This window comes from Herpailurus yagouaroundi, unplaced genomic scaffold (genome assembly GCF_014898765.1).
Source record: "Herpailurus yagouaroundi ecotype Mexico unplaced genomic scaffold, PumYag 77, whole genome shotgun sequence".
In the NCBI taxonomy this organism is placed as follows: domain Eukaryota; kingdom Metazoa; phylum Chordata; class Mammalia; order Carnivora; family Felidae; genus Herpailurus; species Herpailurus yagouaroundi.
The window spans coordinates 85,689,957-85,712,417 of record NW_024412388.1 but is presented as its reverse complement, the minus strand read 5'-3'; the positions used below and the strand labels follow the sequence as shown (position 1 = coordinate 85,712,417).

Genomic DNA, 22,461 nt, shown 5'->3' with positions numbered 1-22,461 from the left:
GTCATGATGTCACGGTTTGTGGGATTGAAGCCCGCATCAGGCTCTATGCTGACAGCATGGAGCCTGCTTGGGATTCTCTCTGCCCCTCCCCCACTCATGTGCACACATGAGTGCACACCTGCTCTCTCTCAAAAAAAAAAGCTTGAAAAATAAAATTTAGCTATAAATTTCATGAAATCCATGGGCTGATCTCGTATTATCCCTTTCATGGCATTGCTGAAGCCGACATGCTATAAGAACGTGATAATGCAATATTAAAGATGAATTCTGGGGCGCCTGGGTGGCGCAGTCGGTTGAGCGTCTGACTTCAGCCAGGTCACGATCTCGCGGTCCGGGAGTTCGAGCCCCGCGTCAGGCTCTGGGCTGATGGCTTGGAGCCTGGGGCCTGTTTCCGATTCTGTGTCTCCCTCTCTCTCTGCCCCTCTCCCGTTCATGCTCTGTCTCTCTCTGTCCAAAAATAAATAAATGTTGAAAAAAAAATTAAAAAAAAAAAGATGAATTCTGATTCTGTTTATTTATTTGGTTACCTAGTCATTTTCTAAAAGAAGTTAATATAAGTGAACCTCATTTTATACAATTGGAAAAGCACTTGGTAATATACTTGGTAAAAAATTAAATACATTTTAAATGAAATTTGGACAATATTTATAAGACTCTGTTACTCTTTTGTAAATGAAATATTTCAGAAACATCACTCATGATTACTATATTTATAAGTTCAATTTTTTATATTTCTTAAACTTTCTTAAATTTGGACATATCTGCTTATTGGTGTGAGGGTAGATAGGAAGGAAATGTTAGTTAGAAGAAAGGTGAGGAGATGGCTAATAGGGGAAGAAGGTAAAAAATATTATTTTGAGGCAGAATTCTTCATTGCAGGCGTTTGGGGAAAAGGAAGAGCATAGCCCACAGTGTAGCTGATGAAGGTGAGCAATCTTTAAGATAGGGCATAGAAAGAGAGCAGAGAACATTGTTAAGACAAAACCTTTTCTGTTGTGTACTAGGGAGAGTGAGATTGCTAACTACCTGGTGAGTCAGGTTTATCAGTCACTATTCTTGTAGGTATAAGCAAAGCAAGCCTACTTGTAACACAATTAACATCTCCCTTCTAGTGCCACAAGTCATTGCTGATGGCAACTTGGAGTAGCAGTGTTTATCTTTGAAGAGCTCAAAGCACTTCATAGACACTTTCTCTGTTTCTTTAGATCTCTTATCCTCCCAGATAAGCCTACATTGTGTCTTCACCACTTAGCCCACAATGGAGTTGTTGACTTCAATGTGAAGCTGCCCAGCCTTGCCTAATGCTGGATTTGGAACTAGCAAGAGATGCTTTTGGGTGTTCTGTTATTATCTTCCTAACCATTTTTTTCATAGCCTCTCTGAATTCACTCATGCCATGTGTCAAGGTCTATGCTAAACCACACGCTTGCAAAGGCTGAAGTCAGCTCTACTTGTAAGATGAGTTAGCATGTGATATATCTCCCCATCCTCATCTGCTCCCTTCCCACTGTCATTATCTCCCTGGAAGGCAGTGGGAATGTCTACTTCACCAGAAGAAACCTGAAAACCCAGAAAGTGTTTGCTGCTTTTCCTAGTCATTCAGTAACTGAAACAAACAAACAAACAAACAAGCCAGAGTTTCCTCTGTCCTCCTCATGTGTCCTAAATGTTGCATCACTTCGCTTCCTTACAGATGATCAACTTTCAGTAAAGAGCATAAAATATTTTTAAAGAGGCTGATAAAGCATTATATACTGAAATAAACAAGATTCAGGAGTCCAATAGTTGAGTTATAGTTGTGCTGTAGTTGCCTAATCTATAAATTAGGATAATTTAGGATAAATTAGGATGATAAAGCCTAGCTCGTCGGGGGAAGGGGAGCACTGCAAGAGTCGTGAATAGCAGAAGTGCTGTGTAGACCACAAAGATTCACATAATTGTTGGTTATTTGGATGTTTGATTTTATGGATGCATGCTTTCATAAAAATCCAGAAAATTTAGGATTTTCTGGTAACATCAGATGGCTGGAAGGTTATCCCTTTTTATCGTTTGACTGTGGAGCAGGGAACGGCAGAAAGAAAATAGAAAAAAAAATTTGCTTCACCCTACTATGTGTTTTAGGTGATTTCAATTGGCACAATCAAAAGTTTGCATTCTACAAAAATACTAGTTTAGTAACAGCTCCTGTAGATCTTGCTGCATTTTATTCTTGCTTGGATCTGAGGAAGTTAAAAGCAGTGATAACATTAAAGATCGGATGAATTATTGTTATAATATTTGTGCCAAATTTCTGAAAGAGTTTTCTAAAAATGTATAAAGAATCATTCTTAAGGGCCTGTCTCAGTCAATTGTTCTTTATTTGCCATGCAGAACTTTGTAAATATTTAACTTTCTTCAGAGTTTGGAATGTGAAAATGTGATTTATTATTTCTAATGATTGGAAAGGGGCTTGGTATCTGCAAACAAAAGGTATGAATTGAAAGAGAATGCATAATACAATACATTTCTTTGTACATAGTGGCAGAACAACATGTAAAAAGAAAAAGTGAGGGATTCTCAGCACGACTTGTCCCTCAGCATTTCCAAGAGGTGGTGTTTAAAGTAATAATAGCTTTTATTCTTTGAGTACTTATTATGTGCAAGGCTGTATTTGAACTAAGTGCTTTATGTGTATGTCTGCTCTCTGCATCAGAGCACTGACTAATAGAGAGTACAAGGTGAATTGTGTTGAGAATGTTATTTACCTCTCTTAGTCTGTTACAATATCAATTATTTTAAATTTCTTTTAATGACAATTCCAAAGGTTCTTGAAAAAGAGAAAGAGAGAGACAGATAAATGCACAGACATAAAGGAGAGAGGGATAGGAGGGGGTGGAGAGTGAGAGCAAGAGTGAAGGAGGAGGAGGAAGAGGAAGAGAGAGAAGATGGAGAGAGATGGAGACAGATTAGTTGTGAGATTCAGGCCTCTGTGGGCAAACATGACTCATGACAGATAATGAAAACACAACTTCATTATTGTCTCCCTCAGCTTTATTTCAGACATTCAGTGAGAGTAATTATCTCTTGCTAGTGAATCAGAACTTGGGTAGCTTCCATAACCTCTCTGCTCTTACTTGGTTATTAACACATCCTACCATCTCTTTTAAGAAACAAACCCCATGTCAATAAATAAATCAGAGTTGCCAAGTGTAAGATGTTAATACAAAATGAGCTTGATTCAGTATCAGATGTTTTCCCTTTTCCAACTCAGGCCTTCTTCTAGTTGATAGACATGATGGAAGAGACATTGTTGGCTTCTGTCTTTCTGTGCTTTGTGTTTTCTTCTCCTTAACAGTCTTCTCATACCAGTTTTTGAGCTTGTTCTTGACGCTCCTGAGGTTTGGGTAGAGAGGGAGGTTGAGGTTGGGAGTAACAGAAGAGAAAAGGTCATAAATTGGTTCTTCTGGGCTGAGTACTTTTCAGATGTGATTCTCTCTCTCATGGGCATTTTTGTGAGTTCTTCTGGGATTCTCATTCCTGGAGACCTCTCACATTGAAGTTTGTTGACTCTTTCAGATCTATCTCTATATTACATGGTCTCTTTGACTCCCTTTTACAGTCCCTAGAAATCAAGTGTCTTCTAGCTTCTAGATTCTTGTTCCTGGGATTTTTTTGCTTCTGTAGGTGTCACTTCTGTAGGTGGGCCCACTTTGATAACACGGTAGCTCTTTCTACCGAGGGACTTGCATCTCATCCACCAGAAACATTTATACAACCCTTGTGCCAGCAAAAATTTAGGAGAATAGCTTGATTGCAACAGGGCTACCCTGCCACAGGTCATTCAGGCTAACTTAGGCTTCAGGCTTCAGTCTTCTATGCCCATCAATGGCAAGGGAAAACCTAGTTGTTCAACTAGGTGCCATGGAAGGTCCATGCGAGAGAAAAATGAGATAATAGTAGACCACTCTTCTGTTCTGAGTAAGTGGGAGAAACCTCAAAGTGTAGCTTTCTCTAAAGAAATATTCTCAAATATTTTTCAATTTTCATGCTCTCTCTCCCTTTCTCCTTTTTTATATTTTCAAGGTAAGTAGGTGGATCCATGACTTGGAAACTACTTTAACTTTTTGGCAGGTACAAATTCTATATATGGTGATCTGTCTCACACTCAGTTTGGCATCAGATATAGATTATACTTATCTTTCAGTAAAAATCGAAGCAGGAGAAATCCCTCTTCAACTACCGTAGTCACAATCTTCTTTGCAGTTCAAAGAAGCATTATGAGGAAATAAGCAAATTAATTAATTCTAATGATTTTATTAATTATAATCATAGAGACTAATACAGTTTAGATACAAAGAAAGTACCCAGCAAATGTTTGTTTGAAGAGGAAAGGAAGAGGAAGGGCAGACAAGTCACCTTATATAATCCGATAAATGTACCCATATTCTAAAGCCCTGCTTTTTCCCCTTTAGCTTCTGCCAGCTTTGACCATGATCTTGCTCTTAGCCCCAACAGCCATGTTTATTCTCCTTGCATCTGCTATCTCTCCTTTGGGTAACTGATTATCTGACCTTGGTCATCTCTCTGAGTTCACATTTGCTACAAAACCTGGTTTTGGGGTAAGCTTATACTCCTTTGATGATGAATCTTGACCTACCTTATTTTTATTCATTTATCAAACAATTATTGAGAATCCACCATAAGTCAGGCATTAAGAGGCACTGAGAATAAAAAGCTTAAAAGGGTATGGTCTTCGTATGTTAACACAAATAACTGATGTACAGGGCAGACATTAAGTGCTTTATAGAGGTTATCTTGCTTAATACTTACAGTCACCCTGTAAATAGATATAGTTATTATCATTTCTGTTTTATAGATGACAAAACAAAACACAAGAAGGTTAAATAAATTACTCAGGCTCCCATAGGAGTAAGATGGAGCTGGCAGTCTCCATGTTTGGTTGGTTCGTTGGCATTTTTTAACCAACATGCTATGCAGCTCCATCCATTTGGTTCTGCCTGATGTATTGAATGACTTCTGTCTGCTTCTAGGGTAGAGCTAGTGGGTCAGTGATGGGGCTTTAACTGGCTCTGGTGATGGCAATGAAGCTTCTCATGAAAATTATGGAGATGCAATATTGTGTGTTGATAAAGGGCATTGGTTGAAGTTATGACTTCAGTCTTTATTAATTGTGTGTCCTCTTTATTATAATTGAGGCATAAGCCTTAATTTTCTATTCTGTAAAATAAGGATAATAATGATACCCACTCGGGGTTGTAGGGAGGTGAAACAGAATTTAACAAAGTATGCGACACTCAGGAGGCATTCAATAATTATGCTATTATTTTTTGAAATACATATATATTTTTTAAATTTTTTTAATGTTTTATTTATTTTTGAGAGAGAGTGAGAGACTCAGTGTGAGCAGGGGAGAAGCAGAGAGAGAGAAGGACACAGAATCCTAAGCAGACTCCATCCAGGCTCTGAGCTGTCAGCACAGAGCCCAATGTGGGGCTCAAACCTATGAACCATGAGATCATGACCTGAGCTGAAGTCAGATGTTCAACCAACTGAGCCACCCAGGCTTCCTGAAATAAATATATATATTTTAAAGTATAATATATCAAAAATATTCAAGTTTGGTCTTTGTTCTGAAAAAGTCCAAGGCTTTGCTCATAGTAGGACATTTGAAATGAGAAACTTTTATTATTTCTATTTTAGAGAAGAAGGAAATGATATGAAGAACCACCAGAGACCTGTCTAAAAATTTGGTTTTTGTTTTAATTTATTTTTTATTGAAAAAAAATTTTTAATGTTTATTTATTTTTGAGTGAGAGAGCGTGCACAGGAGGAACAGAGAGAGGGAGACAGAAAATTCAAAGCAGGCTCCATGATGTCAGCGCAAAGCCTGATGAGGAGCTCAAACCCACGAACTGTGAAATCATGACCTGACCCAAAGTTGGATGCTCAAATGACCGAGCCATCTGGGTGCCCCAAGAATTTGGTTTTTAGAAACAAGATTTCTTGCCTCTCTGTTCTTACTCTGTTTATGGTGTGCATAGGTCAATGAAAAGCAAGTTTTCAGCATTTGTGTTTCTTTTCCCAGGAAATTTTTTTTTACCTTGAATCCATAACACTAGAAGACCTGTGTAATTCACATAATTTCTACTTAATTTGTGACTTTAAAATGGCAAAACTGCTGCATAGTGAGGCCCCTCCCCACTGGGGAACCTCAGGCCCACTGATGAAGGATATTGGCTTCTACAAAGATGTGCAAGATATATATGAGGTGTGAGGGGGAGCTCACATGGGTAACCCTTCTTTAAGTTCCTAAAAGACAGTAAGGGAGTGAATGACACAACTCTATTTCAGCTCTGAATGAAAGCCTGTATTAGAGACAGTTCTCTCTTTTTTTTAATGTTTATTTATTTCTGGGACAGAGAGAGACAGAGCATGAGTGGGGGAGGGGCAGAAAGAGAGGGAGACACAGAATCAGAAGCAGGTTCCAGGCTCTGAGCTGTCAGCACAGAGCCCGACATGGGGCTCGAACTCACAAACCATGAGATCATGACCTGAGTTGAAGTCGGTCGCTCAACCGACTGAGCCACCCAGGCGCCCCGAGACTGAGGTTCTATGTGGAGTTGGGTTTGACTATTGGCAATTCTGTCATAGTTTAGCATTTGATCTTTGGATAAAAATTGGCTAAGTAGAACATTATGTCATCAAAATGAATAGACTGCTTTGTGACATTGGAGGACACATAAAATATGCAAAATAATTCTTACAAAAGGAAATAAAGCACATTATATCTGTTTGGGGTTACATGAACTCCAGAAAGAAATCCATACATTTGAATTTAAAATCATTTTCCTTAAATTAAAATCTTTTCTAGGGCACCGGTTTTAACATTAGAAAGAGAAATTATCCTCTAAAACATGAGACAAAACTAAATTTCTTAGATTCCCTACTGTTCTACTTTATTTTGAAAGGTCCAGAGGCAGTAAATTCTCAAACATGAAAATGTCCTTTAGCTGCATGGCATGGCCTCTGCTATGAGTTTCTCAGAGAGCCCATGAACTCTTAAGATATTCTTGCTAAAGCATAGTGGAGAATTGTCTCTTCAATCTTCTCTCTGTATTTGAAGAAGGAAAAATTCAGTGTAGGGAGAACTTTTCCATTTATCTATACATAAGGAGGTAGTGAGGGAAACAGAGAGAAAGAGACAGACAGCCTCAGAGATGGAAATAAAAGGGAGTCATTCTGAGCAAGCAAGCCACTTAACAGCTTCTCTGTGGCCCAAATGTGAAACCACATACAGACCTATTCTCAAGCAAATGAAGTAATTTTCCACATTTGCTTACAGAAAAGAGCTGGACTCATTCATCAGACTAACCTGCAGTTTCCAGAAAGGTCAAAACTGTCCATTTTGACTATTGTATTGATAACACCTAGCTTAAGGCTTGGCTTATGATAGATGGACAGTAATATTTGTTAAATGCAAAGTGTGAGTGATCAAATTTCTCCCTCTTTATGTTACTTTTGGTATAAGAAGCTATAGTATTTTGAATTTAAATGCAAGTGTGGTTCTCTTAGCTTAGGGCAGACCCTGCAATGTGTATGTTTTACAGTTTTTGAGCCTTACAGACTACTTTCGCAACAACATTCCTTGGAAAAGATATGTAAACAATAACAATCTTTATTGTAACCAATTATTTTGGAAAGCATTTTAACCCTTTTAAGTAGAGAATTCATTCTAGCGTGTGTGTGAAATGACATAGGCCTAACTAGATGTGAACATTCCTTGTGGGGAGGCTTGGCTGCTGGGGTTGATTAGGTAAGGCCACTTGAAGCAGGATCACAGAGGTTATTATATTAGTCTATTCAAGCTGCCATAAGAAAATATCACAGATGGGTGACTTAAACAGAAGAAGTGTTTTATCACAGTTTTGGAGGCTGGAAGTCCAAGATCAGGATGCTGGCTTGGTTGGGGTCCAGGAAGTGCTCTCTTTGTGGCTGTCAAATGGTGCCTTTTTACAGTATCCTCACATAGCAGAGAAAGAGAGACAGCAAGAGCACTTTACTTACAAGGGCACTAATCTCATCACAAGGGACCCATCCTTATGGTCTCATATGAACCTAATTACCTCACAAAGGCTGCGTTTCCAAATAACATTACAACAGGGGTTAGGACTTTAACAAATGCATTTTGGCAGGACACAACTCAGTCCGTAGCATTCCTGTTGAGTTGATTGGATTTATTCTGAATTTTCTGCAGTTTCTTAAGCAGCTGAGCAACAGAGAATAAGATCATGGTCTATGTTTCAGGAAGATAATCCTGAGTAAGATGGACTGAAGAATAGTTATGATTAGCAATGTGGAAAGAGGAGAACTGTAGATGGAGGAGTTGACTGTAAGTGAGATGTCACAGATTTAAAATAAGGTGCTGGAGTGGAGAAAAGCAAAAAATCAAGGATTCATGAAAAATGAAGAACCAACAAGTTTGAGCAACCACTTAGGTATGGAGAATGAAGGAAAGGGAGGCATTAAAGTGCCTCTGAAATTTTGAGCCTGTACAATATGAAGAATAATGGTGCCGTTGATAGATCCAGGGAACTTTCCAGGGAGGAACCAAAGTTTGATGTGCAGAGGATGAAGAGTGGAAGGAATATCCCATTTTCCCAGCTAGGTGGCACCTGTGTGTGTATGCATCTATGTCTATATACCCATCTAAATAACAACGTGAGCTCGCAGCTGAAGTCTATTTTTAATATGAAGTGCTAGCTGGAAATAATTGAGTCATAAATTAATAAACTCAATATGACAAATATTTATTGAGCACTCTTTCTGAAAAAATGGGAGATCCAAAGACTAGTAGTCCTTGCCATCTGTCGGCTTACAATTTAGTGAGAAGTTCATGTATTTAAATAATATTAATTTAAAGTAGACTGAGATATTATGTAGAGAAAATATCTTCTGTTAAAGGTAAATGTTCTAGGGGAAAGGTATTTAGTATTTAGAAATTTAGTATTTAGAAAAACTTCTACTTGGAGGGAGTAGAGCTTGATGTGATTTTTGAAAAATGGTTGGACTCAACAGAAATGAGATTATTCCAGAAAGAAGGTATCTCATGAGCAAAGATCCTGAGGTGAGAAAAAGCAAAAGGGCATGGTCGAGAAAGAAGAGCAGAACATTCTGATGTAAGTGTAAAAAAGGTGGAAGTACATGGCAGAGGAAAGCATCTTTCCTAAATATCATGTGTTCTCAAAGAGGCAGTGTTACTCCAAAGGGAGGAAAAAAATAGTTCTTACTTAAAAAAAGTTTTTGGAAATGTTTAGTGATTTATTTGGGCAGGGGGAGGGCAGAGAGAGAGGAGAGAGAGAGAATCCCAAGCAAGCTCCATGCTGTTAGCACAGAGCCTGACATGGGGCTTGATCCCATGAACCATGAGATCATGACCTGAGCTGAAATCAAGAGTTGGGACACTTAACTGACTGAGCCACCCAGTGTCCCTAAAAATTTTATTTTATTTTATTTTATTTTATTATTTTATTTTATTTTTTATTTTTGAGAGAGACACAGAGTACAAAGGGGGGAGGGGCAGAGAGAGAGGGAAACACAGAATCTGAAGCAGACTCCAGGCTCTGAGCTGTCCTCACAGAGCTTGACGTGGGGCTTGAACTCATGGACTGTGAGATCATGACCTGAGCTGAAGTCAAAGCTCAACTGACTGAGCCATGCAGGCACCCCAGTTCTTACTTTTTAAATGAAAAAAGCACAGATATACATACAATAAATAGTCAGGCATACAGTATATCTGTGGTATTGAAATTGTGTGTGGGTGATTAGCAAAAGAAATATCTAAGAAGACTCCTTAAGTTGAGGAACACTGATATTGATGGATTTCGGCAAAGCAATGAATTTTATGAAGCCGCCCAGAAGAGAGTAACTTGCTTTATCTGACTTCTGGTTCTGGTGATTTGAGGTGAGTGTAGGTAATTTGGGGAAAAATACTCTACAAACTCAAATTGTTAATGTAATTTTGGAAATTACATGTAAGGTAAATTATGCAAAAGTTGGTTTTCCCTGACTCATGGAGAGAATGACTTCCAAAATAATTTTACCCTTCTCTTGGATTCTGGTGACTTGGCATTATAAGGCACATGAATTGCAGGATGCTTTCAGAGCCCATTACAGTCATTAGATAATGAACATTCTTCAATCTCACCAATGCCATTAAGAGTGACATCATCATTTTCTAAATCTAAAGACGTAGACTTGTCCTTTTTCACATTGCAGAACAGTTTGGTGATAGATCTAAGATTGAAAGTTATTATTTTTATTCTAGGAGGTGCTGTCAGTTTATTTTAATCATTTTATTAGCAAGTATTTATGAAAACACAAAATGTGTAATTATTGTAAGTTCCAGGCCCTGTGGGGGAAAAGACTTAGAAAATTAGAAGTTACATTTACAGGTGTAATAGAGAGTTGGAGAAACAATATAGAAACTCATGGGAATTTATGTTAGAATGAGTTCATGTAGTCATCTGGTAACCTAACTTTGGTAAATAAACAATAAATAAATAAATAAACAAACAAACAAACAAACCCTTTAGCTTTTTTTGTGATGTGTATCTTTTTTAGGATAGTAACACTGTGTTGAGTATCCAGTTTCACAAAACTAATCAGGAGTCACACAGAAATAAGCAGGAAGAATGATACAGACAATTTACATTAACCTTGGAAAACTAGAATCTGCTGTAACTCAGGAGGGGAAAAAACAAGAATAAAGATTACAGTAGGAATACATGATAGATTATATTGCTGTTGATGAATATCTACTTCATCACCCTACTGAAGACTGACTTGGCCATGTGACTTGCTTTGGCCAATGAAGATGAATGGAAGTGACGTGTGTTACACACAGGGAGAAGCTTTGAGAGCAGGTTCACACTTTGCCAAACTCCTTTTCTCTGCTGTGATGCCCACAATGTTCCAGGGATGACTATGTCAGGTGAGTCCTACAATGAGCTACAGTCAGTCCACTATGACATGAGCCATGAGTGAGAAATGGAACTCTGATTTTGTAAGCTAATGCAATTTTGTTTGTTACTACAGCACAGCCCTACCTAATCTCACTACTACTGAAAGCTAGGACGGCAAGGTGTCAATGAGTAAATGCAATTCATGGGGTTGATTAATGAGAAGTATGGAAAATCCTTTCCTACAGAGAAAACCAGCTGGCTGGAACTCAGTAGGAGAGGCAATGATTATAGTTGAATGGTTCTTCAGTAGGTAAGGCAGTGTATTCACTGCTAGTTATGTTTTATGTGTATCTTTGGGCATATATCTATTTCAGTTAGCAGACAGAAGAATACAACTATTTTATGGGGAGGAAATAAGTAATGAAAAATGGCTGCTTCTTACTTTATTATTTTTCAACCATGCATTGCAATTCAAAATAATTTACTTCCCCTCAGAAAGTGGGAAGTTTCAAGGGAAAAAAAAAAAAAGCCTAACAGTTTGTTTGCCTGTGACCTTGAGTTAGGGTTTTCTATCATTCACTCATAGTATCTTCCAGTCCTATAACTTACTATTTGCATTTGAACATGCATCATATTGCTTCTCTGCCTTTCAGCTTTTATTATTTGAGTGTGACCACTATCACGACGGTAGCACTTCTTCAATGTTACTGATTTATGAAAGGGAAAAACCCATCCACATGAAATGATGGTGATTAATAGATAATATTTTTAAAGCACTTAATTTTGAAGAATTTCCCTTGTATTATCCCTTTTATATCCTCACAACGATTCTGTGCAGCAGGTGCTACTATTATCCTGATTTATCAGTATAAGAAACTGAGGCACAGAAAGGTTAGAGTTGTACAGTTGCACAGAGACTGGCAGAGGATGGATTTAAGGATGTAGAAAGTTAGAAATAGGATCCAGGAAGCTATTTTCTAGTCTCTTGCTAATGAGTGGTACAAATTTAAGCAATTTCATATATCTGGATCTGAGTTTTTCATGTTTCCAATAAAAAGAGTTGACTAGGGGAGTCTCCCAGCTGTAAAACTCTATAAATCTCTGCATCATTAAATAACTACATTTAGATCACTTCATGCATTATGGGAAAGAATTGTGGCATATTAGAAAGGCTATAAGGTTTGGTGTGACGCAAATGTGATGTCTGGCAAGTCTCTTAGCCTTACTGAACCTGTTCCTTATGGGTAAATTGTCAGTATTACCCATTTCAGGAATTTGTTGTCATGTCTAATTGAGATAATATATTTTGGAGTTCTTTGCTAACAATATAAACAATATAAATAAAAGAAATGATCACCATGTGAAAGACACTATTCATCCATTCTTTTATTGAGCCACCCATCCATTCATCCATTAAATATTTATTAAGTGCCATTCACAAGGGTGGAGAGCAGGGTTACTTTCCTGTAAGGAGCTCATAGACTAAATTGGAGATAGGAGAAGGGCAATATTGTCAAAGGGCTTGGACACCATGTTAGGGAGGTGAGATTTTAACCTGTTGGTGGTGGGAATCCATGGAAGGATTTTTAAGGAGAGGAATGTGACTAAATTTGTACGGAAACTATTAGTCTAGCAAGGCTGTGGGGAGATGGAGTGGAGGGAACGAGACAAGAGAGAAAATTGGTGACAGTAGTACAGCCTCTCCTTGTTGCCATCTGAGACATCAAGCAGTGTTTGGCCATAAGTAATTCTGAAACTGCAGCCATGAGAGACCCCTGTGTCTGCATGGATATCGAGGTGGCAAGAAAGGGACAAAAGGGACAAGAGTCTGTCAGCTATGTTGGCAAGGCTTATTCAAAGACTGCCAAAATTGTGTTGTTATTGGGGATTTGCCTCCACACACTCTACACTCCACTGTCCTGCACTAAGCTGGTACCCATGGAAGCACCAGAGGTACTAGGAATATAATAGGTGGGTATATAAACTTGATTTTACTTTGATCATTATATTGAGTCTGGTTTCCCTTAGAAGTCAATCCCTAGCAGAACTAATAAACATCAAACTGTGGGAAAATAGTCATTTTTGTCTAAAATGTGTTATTCCTTTGTTCTATTGTTTTCTGGTAGAAGTATCAGAAGGTGGGAAAGCCAGAGGCCTAGATAAACCAGTAATTCTTTAATTAATTCCTAATCCTCCCCTGTCATTGACCCTAATAAATAAAAGCAGAAATCCAGGGATATAACATACATAGATCTTTCCAAATGTATAGATATATTTGCATACATCTTTTCACATATAGGAATCAAAATACTTGTTACCAAAATTTGTATTAGTAAATACAGAATATCATAGAATATAATAAAGTTGCCAACTCTGATACCAGGTGTCTGGTTTCAAATCCTGGCTCATCTTCTTGCGGGCTGTGTGACCCTGGATAAGTCATCTACTTCTCTGTGCCTCTATACAATGGAGGAAATTGTGTTCCTACCAGTTAAAAGTGTTTTGAAGGGTTCCATGAATATAAAGGGCTCAGAACAAGGTCTGGACCATCGGAAGAGCCTAAATAATGTTAATTCTTATTAACTGTATTAACTGTGGTTACTATTCATGCTGCTAAGGAGGCAAGTGTGCCTCCTCATGGGCCTTTCTAAACACAGAAGTGTCAAATTTAAATATAAGGCAAGCAAGAAGTTTGCCCTTAACTCAGCACAAGAGGCAAATAGAGTCAGAGAATGATGAGACAGAAACTTAGAACTGGGAGGCAAGTCCAGTTCTTTTTAGAGTCACCTTGTTAATTATAGCTTATGCATCTCAGACATTTCCAAATCCCTTTTCCCTAGCAGAACTGATTTTGGTGTTGTCTATTCCCTGTTCCCCATGGTCTCCCTGAGCCTGAGCCTCAGCCTGGACCCCTCTGACTTAACAGATGTACTAGCATAGACCTTCTGCTTTCCAAGGTCAGAATTTCTGGGTGCTCACCATCAGCCAAACTCCTTGGCACAGTATGTATCTGAGTGGCTTATAAACAGGGCTGTGTCTGAGTTGGTGCTAATGCCTCCTGCACCAGAAATAGTTAATAATCTCCTTGCAGGTGCTTTCAAATTGACTTCCTGATAGAGCAGCAATAATCAGTACCATCACACCCTAACTTTACTCTAGATTGCTAGGTCTTTGAACTTAGGGGCTGGTTTTTATTAAAATGATGAATTACTGTATGGATGCAGTAGGGATTCCCTCTACTTAACTCATAAAAATATCAAAAAAGGAAGCAATGGAATAAACTGCCTGGTAAATATGATTTTTAAAAACTTGAAAAATTACCACAAAAAAGAAATGGAGGTATTAGCTAATGCTATGTTGGTTATGATTTTGCAATATATAAATGTATGAAACCAACATGTTGGACACCTTATATGAAACTTACACAATGCCATGTGTCAATTATGTCTCAATAAGACTGGAAGAAAAAAAACTTAAAAAAAACTTACAATGTCAAAAATCATAGGCAATATTAAAATGCAGTTGACAAATTTGGAAAATTTTATGAGTTAGGATGACTGTGTAATTAATTTCTTAAGGTGTCAATAAGGTGTAAAAGTCAATAAGGAAAATACTGAAAATGGAGCAAACATAAGACATTTGTGGCATTTTGCAGATGACATGATATTATGCATTGAAAATCCGATAGACTCTACCAAAAGTCTGCTAGAACTGATACAAGACATTTGTGGCAGAAATAATTAAAATCAATAAACATGACAGATTTTCAACTTCACTAGTGATCATATAAACATAGATAATGGAAAGTTACTTTTTTTTTACCTATGAAATTGGTAATGATTAAAATAGGTAATCATGATGAAGCTACCATAAAAGTTATCTCTTACATTGTCTAAACAGTACAATACTTCAGGAACAGAATCTGACCATATGTTAGCAAGGGCTAGCCAAAGACCTTAGAAGAATCCATACATTTGATTCAGTGATTTCAGTTCTAGAAATGTCCTCTATTGAATTAGGGGTCCATAAAAAGATTGTCGTACAAAGATGTTTACTACAATCTTGGTTATAATAGCAACTAAACTCAGTGACATCAACAACAACAAAATAGCAAAACAAGCAAAAACAAAAGAACCTGTAAATGTGTATTTTTAATGAGTTAAAGGTGGAGAGTGATCCCACAAATTATGGTTCACTCCTATGGTAGTATTATTGCCCACCATATTTTTAAAAAGCTTTTATTTAAATTCCAGTTGGTTAGTTCACAGTGTGATATTAACTTCAGGTGTACAATTTAGTGATTTAACACTTCCATACAACATCTGAGGCTCATCACAAGTGCCCTCCTTATCCCCATCACCTGTTTATTAACCCATCCCCCCCCCACACCTCCCTTCTGGCAACCATCAGTTTGTTCTCTATAGTTAAGAGTGTTTCTTGGTTTGCCTTTCTCTCTTTTTTTTCCTTTGCTCTGTTGCTTTGTTTATTAAATTCCACATGTGAGTGAAATCATATGGTGTTTGTCTTTCTACCTGTGCAAAAATATGGAATGCTTCATGCGTTTGTGTGTCATTCTTGTGCAGAGGCCATGCTAATCTTCTCTGTATCATTCCAATTTTAGTGTATGTGCTGCTGAAACGAGCACTACCCAACATATTTTTTTTCAACGTTTATTTATTTTTGGGACAGAGAGAGACAGAGCATGAACGGGGGAGGGGCAGAGAGAGAGGGAGACACAGAATCGGAAACAGGCTCCAGGCTCTGAGCCATCAGCCCAGAGCCCGACGCGGGGCTCGAACTCACGGACCGTGAGATTGTGACCTGGCTGAAGTCGGACGCTTAACCGACTGCGCCACCCAGGCGCCCCTACCCAACATATTTTTAATGCATCCATTATTAACCATGTTTAGAAATAATTTTTAATAACATGAAAATGCATGTCTCCATCATACTTCATTATATTATATTATATATGATAGACATATCAAGCTGTTATTAACCATGTTTTGGAAGAACTTTTATTAACTTAGGGATATATACATACATATATCATAATATATGTAAATATGATAATACACAATTACATCATAATAAAATATTGCCTACATTTAAAAAAGTAAATCTACACAGATACACAAACACATACACTGTAGAAAAAAGACTGGAAGGAAATAAAACCTTAACTGCATGTAATTGCTGTTTGATAGAAATGATGGGGCTAAAATACACTTAAAATAGCATGAACGATCCTGCTATAGAGATGTGATTTATGCAGCATTTTTGGACACTTCTCAAATTGAGCCTCACCACAATTCTGTGGGTAAGTACAGGCAGGTATTATTTCCCCTTTGCATAGAGAAAGGTGCTGAGGCTTAGGGAGGTGCTTGGTTTACTCAAGGTCAAAAGGCAGAGCTGAAATATGAACACGGGTCATTTGACACCGTATCTGAAGCTGCTTTCACAAAAATAAGTTGACTCTTTAAGATCATATGGCTAGAAAATCTATAGCTATAGGGACTCCAGGAAATGGTGAGAACTTGCAGTAACAATTCTTGAAAGTTTCACAGCTGTTGATAAGTAAATGCAGATTCTAAGTAAATGCAGACAGAAGTTTCTGCAGGCTTAAAAAAAATTATTTATTACTCACAGTATCTTAGCATACTGGCTGAATAGAAGAGCCATGAGTCACCCCTGAGATTTTTGAGGGAAAGCAAATGGGTATTATCCCAGTCTATACAAGAGACAAACTCATAAATAAGAGAAGAATACACTTGACACTCCCACACACTGAGACTGTGGCCAAAAGGAAGGTAAATTTCACATTCCTGACTTCTGAATCATGAAGTGGTTTCATATTCTTATACCCCAAACAGGGTATGCTACTGAGGCGTCCTCAAGGCTTGTTCACAGGTGAGTCTGAGCAAATGCATTTCTTCCTGAGATGCATACCTCTCTACTTTAATTTAGTTCCCTTTGTATTCCATTTTGTGTTCCCAGTAAAAACAAAAGCACTCTTACTCAAGAATTTTGGAATTAGGAAAATGAGCACTGGAGTAACTTTATACTCATCTGGAAGACACAACATGTAACCTTTACCCCTCCTTCATTTGAAGAAAACAACTATACTGTGGTTGGTACAGGAAGTCCCTGTGGGGTATCTCCTGGGTGCCAATTATTTTTATCACTCATAACAGGTTTTATTTCATTTCCTCAATAAGTACTCATTTATATAATTTGCTCTTTCCTCTTAAAGTATTATCTATTTCATTCAAGCTCTAAAAGTTTACCCTCAGTTTTCTGTTTGGCTAGAGTGCTTTGCCTTCTGAATTTTCTAAGCATTTTTCTTGATCCATCAAATCGGTTTGCATAGATAGACCTAGTGTTCATTATTCCTAAAATGTAAAATACTATGCTAATTTATTTTATGCTTGATTCTACCTTTGTGCTATGGCATATTGAAAAGCATTCTGAACAAAGAAGACACTAGTAACTATTAATAGCTGATTGGGAAATATTATGACTCATACATATTTAGAATACAGTATAATGTCAGTATATTTTGGCAAACATACCTTAAATTACAAAAAAGGAATGCCTTTGTTAAGTTCTTTTTTTTTTTTAAGTTCTGATGGTTCTTATCAACTTAGAAATTATAACATAATGCCTTGGAAGTAGGTATGTTCATCTCTGGTCACACCTTTACTGGCCCTCTCAACCTCATGCTTTTCATTTAACCCCTCATATTTGGACTTTTAACAAATGAGAGCAAATTATTGGTGGGGTTAGATTACTGTACATAAAAATATGCTAGGTGATAAAAGGGTAACAAAAAATTATACTCAAGACTGTAGAGTAAGACCAATGTCTGTATGTGTCTGGAGAATGTAGGTGCATTAGTTTAGCATTTGAACAGTTCTGGGGCTTTAATAGGCTTATAATATACTTAGGAAAGGAAACTAAATATACTCATCTAAATTCAAATAGCAATATAAACGAAACAGTAATCAAGGCATGTCAAAATATGTTCTGGAGGGGAGCTAGGTTTAGGTTGGGAGAAATTGCTGTATTGTGGAGTCATCAAGAAAGTTTGTGTGGGAAGTTGCTAAGGATGACTGCAATATAGTGTGTAATAATATCAGCTTTAGATCAAGACAGGCCTGGGTTTGAATTCTGGCTTTGTGATCTTGAGCAAGTTATTTTATCTCTGGGTTTTGGTTGTCATTTGTTACACTGGCTTAATGAAAGTAACTTTGTAGATGTGTTGGAAGAATTCAGAAAAATGAAATATGTAAAGCATTCAGCTTAGTTCCAGGTACACAGTAAATGGTAAACAATGGTAGCTGTTATTAATTAAATTGGAGCTTGAATGACAGGTTATATTTCAATGGTGGAAGCTGAGACTGAAGGAAGAGGAGAGACAGGACAGAAAAAGGCAAAAGATCTTGCTGGTGGGGCAAAGGTATGAATAAGGATGAAAAGGCCTAAATATACAGATACATTTAAGAAGAATATAAATGGATCACACTGAAGATTTTGGATGGGGGGGCAAGGATGTTACACCATTTGTATTGAGCAGAGGCAGTTTGCTTCAGGTCACAAACCATTTGACCTTAGCAGGTGGCTTGGCATCTTCCCATTGGATGCTGAGATGCTGTTTTTTGGCAAGGTAAACATCCTATATTTATTTGGTTACTTGCTTCACAGCACCATGGAGTGTCTTACACATTATGTAGTTCTTTTATGACACACCTGTGAGGTAGAAAAAGCTGTGGATAAAAATGGCTGGCATGAACTGAATGGCCCACAGCAGGTGATCGTGCTATGGGGATGGGCCTGGCTCCAAGTTTTCTTCTTCCCAGAGCCTCCCTATAAAAGCCCATTTGGCCAATCATGGCATTTCTCATTACACATCTGCTCTGGGAAAGAGAGAGAGCACTGAGCACTGTCAGGACTCAGGCAAGAGGCTTCCAAGTCTTCTGCAAATGACTCATGCAAATAGTTTTGCTTTACATATATGGAATATAGATGTGTAATTATGCAAACACTTGCACATAATTTCCACAGTAGCATGGTGTCAATAAGCAGGTGCTTTCTTGTGTTTACAAAAAGGCTCATCCCACTTCTAAAACATTTATTTTTGTAATATCTTTCATGTTCGACTTACACTTTTCTTTGGACAGATTATAGCTGTTTTTCCTTCTCCTCTGACAAATGACTAGGTGAGCAGACATGGTAAACATCTTATGAAGCCATGTAAACTTTGGAGAACATTTGTATTCACCAAAGTCACAAAGCTAAGGCAAAAATGACCTCACTGGATTTTCCTCGTTGTTTCGTGAGCATTGAAAGGAGAACACTGGTGAAGGAAATGCTCTCATGCAGGATTATGGAGATGAAGGACAGACTTGCATGGCAAGGATGCTCAGGGATCATCTCAGTGATGTTTTATTTTTACATAAGAGAGCTTCAGCCAAGAATTTAAGTCCATGATTCTCAACCTTGGCTGCTATTGGCATTATCTGTAGAGATTTGAAAACAACTTCTTTCTTGGGTCCGTTTCCAGGGTCTCTCATTGTAATGGGTTTCGTGTGTGGCTAGAACACCTAGAGTTTTAAAACAACTCCCTGCCCTGGTGATCTTCTGTGCAGCCCCCAAATTGAAAACCACTTTGTTCCAAGCCACTTGTACTAATGAACTAATATTTCATTAAGATTTCATTAGCCTTCAATAGGATATGTCAATATGAGCAGCCAACATCTGTCAGTGGGAGCCCAAACTGCTCAATCTGAAGCAATTTCCTCAAGCTTCCAAACTTCCTTCTGGAAAGAGAGGAGAGAAGGGCATATAGAACAAAGAAATGAATCATGAACTGTATTTAAGAACTTTATGCCTGTATTTAAGAACTTTATGCCTGACTTTAAATTTCGGCCATGATTAATTAGCTTGTATCAGACTTCCCCTCCCACTAAAGTGTGTACCAGTATGGAGAAGAATATAAAACAATTACTTGCAGGAAATGGGCAGCAAGCAATGTCTGTGAGCAAAGGGAAACACATGAGCTACATCCTGCATTCACCCTGATTTCTCCCTGAATGGAATTTCCAGACCACTGTTTGGGGGAATAGAGCCCAAGCAGAAAACAGTATTTTTGCTATCAGAGGAAACAGACTGGTGTTTGGAGTTACCATGGTGACTGCAATTTGAAGGGTAGGATATCAGACAGAAGAAGCTACAGGACTTTCAAAAATCTACACAAAAGTTCACACTGTGTCTTTGGCTGACTCATAAAGTGGAGCATGACAGAATGAGATTTCAAGAGATGGGACAGAGAAAAAATAAAGGGAGCCTGAAATATAATTGGGAATTTTAGAGGTTTCACAACTCTGTGGAGACATTAATGTTTGGGTCCAGCTAAGTGAACTCCCTAGGCTTGTTGTTGCCATTGAAATACCACATCCTAGAAGTTAGGGGAATGCTAGGAGTATGCTAGAAGTAAGGGCTGGACTCTAGGAAAAAGGGCAAAGTGAAATAGACCCACCCTTGACTCAGACTAAATGTGGCAGGATGAGGGTGACCCTCTAGTGATATGATTATCTGCCAGATAAAAAATTAATGTCCTTTAGGAGATAACATACTGCAAAGCACCTATGATATATCATTTATAATATCCAGCATTTAATAAAAAGTTTTAGGCCTGCAAATAAGTGGGTAAAGTGCCAAATAATTACGAGATAGAACAGAAAAAATGGACCTAGATGTGATATAAGTATGGAATGTAGTTAGTAAGGAGTTCAAAATAACCATGGTTTATATGTTCAAAAATAAAGGAAAATAAAGGCAAAATGAATAAAAAGATGGACTATTTCAATAGACAATTGGAATCTATTAAAAGAATATGATGGAGATCTGGGTCTGCAAAGTTCAATATTTGAAATTAAGGTCTTTATACCTAACATATGACTATTTAGCCTGGATTCTCATGGTATTTGTATGGAATAAAATCTGTGATGTGAATAAAGAAACCAATAGGTATAAGATGATTAATGACAAATAAAATATAAGAGAGTGGAATTGCATATGCAAAAGAGGAAGTTCTTATGTGAACTGTGCTTGATTTTGACCAGTGAGATGAGACAACTATAAAACATGATGTTCAAATGACCAGAAATACATATTTAGTCTGTGTATTAGTTTGTTAGGGCGCTGTGACAGAGTAACACACACTAGGTGGTTTAAGCAACAGAAATCACATGGCATTCTCCTATATGTGTGTCTAGGTCCAAAATTTTTGCTGAAATTAATTGTAATTAAGTTGCTATTGCTTTCAACCCAAAAACCTAATAATTGAAATAATTGGAACAAGATGTAAGCCTTTGAGGATTCAGTGTATTTGGAAATGATCAGGATAGAGCAAAACTTGGAGTTCCAGATGGACAAACCACCTGCTTCCTTGGCAGTCAGAAGGGGGAAGAGCAAGGAGTCTGGAATGAACTGGAGGAAAAGAATGGTGGAAATAAGAGGAAGATTGATTTTTGGGACAATCATCTAGGAGAGGCCTAATTTCAGAGTCTAGTTATTGGACTGGATTCTAAACTAGATGCTGTAAGATCTACCTCCATATTTAGATTCTCTAACTTAGTCGTGTAAAATAGCTATTATTGCATGTTGGTTTCTATTGTAGCTTGATGCTATCTATGCTTGTACGTGTAGTTTTGGGCTGCCTCGTAAGTCAGTTCTATTTTGTTTTTTAAAATTTTATTTATTAATTTTTGACAGAGAGGGAGAGGAAGAGAAAAAGAGGTTGAGAGAGAGAGAGAGGGAGGGAGAAAACACATGCACATGCAAGCAGGGGAGGGCAGAGAGATAGTTAGAGAGAGAATCCCAAGCTGATGATAGCACAGAGCCCCATCTGGGGCTTGAACCTACAAACCGTGAGACTATGACCTGAGCTGAAATCAAGAGTCGGACGCTCAACCGACTGAGACACCCAAGCACCCCAGCTCTATTTCCTTTTTAAATCATATTTTCTGAAGTAAAAACATGCCTGGAAGATGATGGTCACATCCATATCCCGGCCCCATAGTTATAAATTGGTCTCTAGATCTTCTACATTGGAAAATATATCAGTGCAAGTGAAACTAGTAATCTTAAAAAAAAAAAATTAGATTTTCTTTAAACTCTTTATGTAGTGAAGAATAATCCTTGTCCAGAAGAGGTCTGCCCTCTGCCCTCAGCTGCTGGGAGGTATTCTCTAAACCCTTGCAATGCCATACCTGATAGGAGTCTTTGTGGGACTGGAGGCTGTGAATTTCAGAGTTTTCACAGCCTCTGCATTTCCAGATAGTCTGACAGAATTTCCGGGTAGTCTAACGGTATTAAATATAGTAGGAACTTTGAGTCACACAGTATCAGTTTGACCCCAGAATGCCTGGCAACTGAGGTCAGCCATGTGGGCAATCAACCATAGAGCCCAAATAAAGGCTCTGGATGCCAAGGCTTG

General features: G+C 37.9%; 1 long non-coding RNA gene and 1 other non-coding gene across 2 annotated transcripts in view; one reads left to right on the top strand and one right to left on the bottom strand.

The window, feature by feature from the left end:
• The window catches only part of LOC121027542 (uncharacterized), an 82,300-nt gene that overhangs the window by 22,601 nt on the left and 37,238 nt on the right, over window positions 1–22,461 (top strand). The window lies entirely within an intron of this gene.
• Window positions 15,500–15,606, bottom strand: LOC121027970 (U6 spliceosomal RNA). The gene has a single exon (XR_005789030.1). It is a non-coding gene; the product is annotated as a U6 spliceosomal RNA (small nuclear RNA).